Source organism: Palaemon carinicauda, chromosome 33 (assembly GCF_036898095.1).
Source record: "Palaemon carinicauda isolate YSFRI2023 chromosome 33, ASM3689809v2, whole genome shotgun sequence".
NCBI lineage: Eukaryota > Metazoa > Arthropoda > Malacostraca > Decapoda > Palaemonidae > Palaemon > Palaemon carinicauda.
In genome coordinates, this window is record NC_090757.1 from 11,568,168 (window position 1) to 11,572,087 (window position 3,920).

General features: G+C 53.2%; 1 pseudogene; it reads left to right on the forward strand.

The window, feature by feature from the left end:
• Nucleotides 1–976: 976 nt before the first annotated feature.
• On the forward strand, nucleotides 977–1,095 carry LOC137626363 (5S ribosomal RNA; annotated as a pseudogene).
• The last annotated feature ends 2,825 nt before the right edge of the window (nucleotides 1,096–3,920 follow it).

A 3,920-nucleotide genomic window follows, 5' to 3' on the forward strand; every position in this document is an offset into this window, starting at 1 on the left:
TTCACTTTACCGAGGCGCTTTCTTCCAGCCCCTGCAGGCCTCCAGCGCCTCTTTCTTTCAGCCTCGTCGGCCTAAGTTATCGGACCGGCTACGGCAACTAAGACAAGGTGTCCAATAGCAGTCCCCTCCTGACAGGAACAGGTAGCACGGGAGGCTCTCCCGGGGGGGCCATAATCCTAGAGGGAGCGGCAGAGTTCACGAACTCTAGGATTGGCAACCCCCCCTTGCAGGTCTCACGCTGGGAGGATGCCTAAGGTTACTCTTCCGGATAACAGCTTCCCGAGGCCGATTCCTGCACGATCTCCGTGATCAGCCAAGGATATCGCGCCTGCTGTCTCTGTCAGCGAATTCAGTGTCACTGAACCTCTATGCCATGGGGTCGGCAAGAGTTTTGCCCGTTTGGGCAGAATGATTCATGCCTTAGGATGAGGTCCTCCATAGTATTGTCGACGGCTTCACCCCCCGGCTTCTTCAGTCGATCCTTTCTCGTAGGAAAGCATCTGAGACGGGTATTCCGTAGTCGACCTCTCAGCTCTGATCAAGTTTGTCGAACAAACTTCGTCCAGCGTGGAACAGCAGAATCGATCAGACTGGTAATGAGGCGACAGGACTCCTTAGGCCCTGGATCGGAAGGACGGGTACTTTCAGTTTCCATTCCATCCATCTTCCAGGAAGCTCTATGAATTCAGCCTAGACTACAGGTGTTCCTGCTTAACATGCGTTGTGGCGATCCCACCGTGGCATCGCAAGTTTTTCTCCAGAGAACTCTCCCTGCTTTCCTCATGGCCGCGCAGGAGCAGGCTTCCGCCTCCTTTGCATTTTGGAGGTCTGGTCAACTCCGGTAGGCTCGGGTTCGACCTTCTTCAACGCTGGGACAAGCTTCCGGATCCTTACCACGAGTGAGGGATCATGGTAATTTGCTAGGAGCCTTCTCTACTTCTGCCTCAACATCTGGAGTATCTAGCCATGATATTGAGTCAACGGCCTTACCACGTTGGAAACCTCGCTTCTCGTCTGTCCAGCGAGGTTAAGCAACGTCGGGTCTGGTCGGTACTTGGATGGGTGACCGCCTGGGGTCGCCAGATGCTGTTGCCTCCTCCTCCGAGCCTTCCCTTCAGTTTACTGTGGCAAGGCTGAGGAGAGTCGCAGTACCTGTTCTCAGTCAAGCAGAGCTTTCAGCCCTACCTTGGAATGTTTCCTAGGTCTCTTTTCCTCATTGACCCGTCTAAAGTTCCGAACGGTCGCCTCAGGATAAGTTCCCTGTGGGGCGGCCAGAGTTCCGGTGGTTTCAAAGCAACGATTAACCGGACTTTCTGGCCCCTATGGGACCAGCGGAGCGATTAGACCTGCAATGGGTGTTGACCTATGGAACCTCTTGATGGGAGTGGATATTCTCGTCCTTTCCCCACAGTTTTGATGCTGTTCTCGGACTCGTCAAAGAAAAGGGGGGGGGGGGCATGTTCCGGTTCAGGCCTATGGTCAGGACCTGAAGGATACCTCTCCATCATTCAGGCAGGCTTAGGGGCCGTAATCTGGCCCCTCTACAGATCCTACAGTTCCTGCCGAGTCGCTCCGTGCGCGACGACTTCATGGTACTGGCGTGTTCCAACCAGCAAGGGACGCATTTTCATACCTTCGCATCTTGCAGTAGAGATACTGAGATGATTTGAGATCCTCTCGATACCACTATCGGCTCGCTCATTCCGGGCAGAGGAATGTTCTCTCCGACTATCTGAGCAGAGCCTCGTAGATAGAGTGTACCTGGGGGTCTTTGGCCTTTAGTAACCAGCAAGTCCTGGCCTGGGGGACCTGATCGCGACAGCTTGGAACCTCGAGCTTCCGATGTTCTTCCCCCCAGTCTCAGACCCCAAGACTCTTTGGCAAGATGCATTCCGGTGATGGTGGGACAACATCGACACCTGCGTCTTCCTTCCTTTGTTGTCTGTTGAGAATGGGTCTCAACAAGACCAGGTTGTCTGTCAACCTTTCAATGGCCCTGAGAGCTCCACTGGGACTATACGCTGAACGGTTTCCGGACCCTCTGCTTCCCCTGACGGAACTCCCGGGAGAGCTTCTCCCACGGCACAGGCTACTCAAACAACCACACTGCAACATCTTTCACGAGCCGGGGCATCGCTTCGGCTTCACGCCTGGAGACACTACGCCTCCTCCCCAAGGAGAGATAACCCGCTACAGTCGCGGGGCGGAGGTCGCGTCATCAGCGATAGTCATCCGCAGGGGTCTACCAGGCGAAGTGGGGAGTCTTCTGTGGTTTGTGTCGTGGGAGATATACCTTTTCCCTTGAGGCCTCTTCTCCAGCAATAACGAACTTATTGCTTTTCGGCAGGAGGAAACTCCTTTCGCTCTCGGCAGTGAAGCCTGTCGCTCAGCTTTTCCCTGACCTTCAGGCTGAAAGGAATAAACTTTTTCCTTCCCGCTGGACCTTTCCTCGCTCATGCGAAGCTGCGAACGTCCCTGCCCCAGTCGGAGTGAGACCTCCAACATGGAGCATGGTTCGGACTTTTTAGTCCCTTAAGATATCTTCTCAAGACCCTTTACGTCAGGCCTCTGATCGTATTCCGTCTTGGGGCTCCTGCTGACTCTGGCCGGGGCCAGTGTGTAAGCAATCTTCTTGGTCTCGTACGACTCCGCCCTTTCTAAGGAATGGGGGAAGGCAACATTCAGGTTCGCTCCTGAGTTGTTGGCTAGACTCAGAATCTTGGGGTCCCGGCCCTTCGGTCCAATTCCTTCAAGATTTCGAGTCACCATTCTGTATCAGATGCCCCAAAACCTTCTCCTTCTTGCCAGTAAAGGAATCGAGGGGTTATCTTTGGGAACAGCTGCAGTTTGTCCTCCCGTGCAGCCGTGTTGGGAGCACAAGAAGGACACGGGGGAGAGTCACCAGTATACCTCTTCAGCTCGGACTCAAGGACATTCATCTCGACCTGAATCCAGACCCTCCCTCGTCACGTCGCTTTACAGCACGATGTCGGATACATCGCAACGTCCCACGCCTTCGAGTAATACTACTCTGTGATGCAGGTGCTACAAGCTGGAGTATGGAAGCGTCTAATGACCTTCGCAGCCCACTTCCTGCAGGACGTGACCCATGGAAGTATCGATACGATTCTATCGTTCTGTGGTGGCTACACAACAGCTGGTCTAACCTCAGGCTCCTTTTTGGACGGGTAGCAGAAGGTTGAGGGTATTGTTATCAGGTTTTAGTCTGCATGAACGAAAGAAGTATGTCTGGCCCTTACTTCTTTCTTCATCTTCCCCTCTACTGGGAAGCAGCATCCTGGTCTCTGCATAGCTGACCTCAAACTTCTGCAGGTAAACCATGCTTCCTTGTGTTCCGAGTATTGAGTCAATACTGTCGCGTCCCCCATACCCTGACGAGGTGGTATTGGGAACGTCCTAACCCAGAGTTCCTTCTGGAACTCCAGGTCAACTGCCTAGGACGGGTCACACTTCTTCCTTCACACACAAGCTTATGTAGGCCACACGGTTCGTTGCGGAGCAAGGAACTTGTGAGGTGCAGGGACTCCTTTTCTCGAGTGCGACTCACTCGGATTCTGAGTTCCCGGGTAAAGCCAAAGCCAGTATGGCTGGGGACTTTCCACCCTTCCTAAGGGGTAAGTCACCCAATGTAAATAGTGTGGTTTGTATTTCGGTTACAGAACAAATGACAAATTCGAAGATAATTTGTATTTTTCCTAACCATACAAACCTTAGCTATTTACATATATTTGCCTGCCAGCCCTGTCCCCCAAGACAAGTCCTACCTCTGAGTGAAAGTGAAGCAATTCACCGGTGTGTGAGGGGGGGAGGGGTAGCTAGCTACCACTCCCCTACCCCCTTGCTAACTAGCTCGGGGGTAATACACCCTCCTTAAAATTCTAATGGCTCGCCATTTCAGC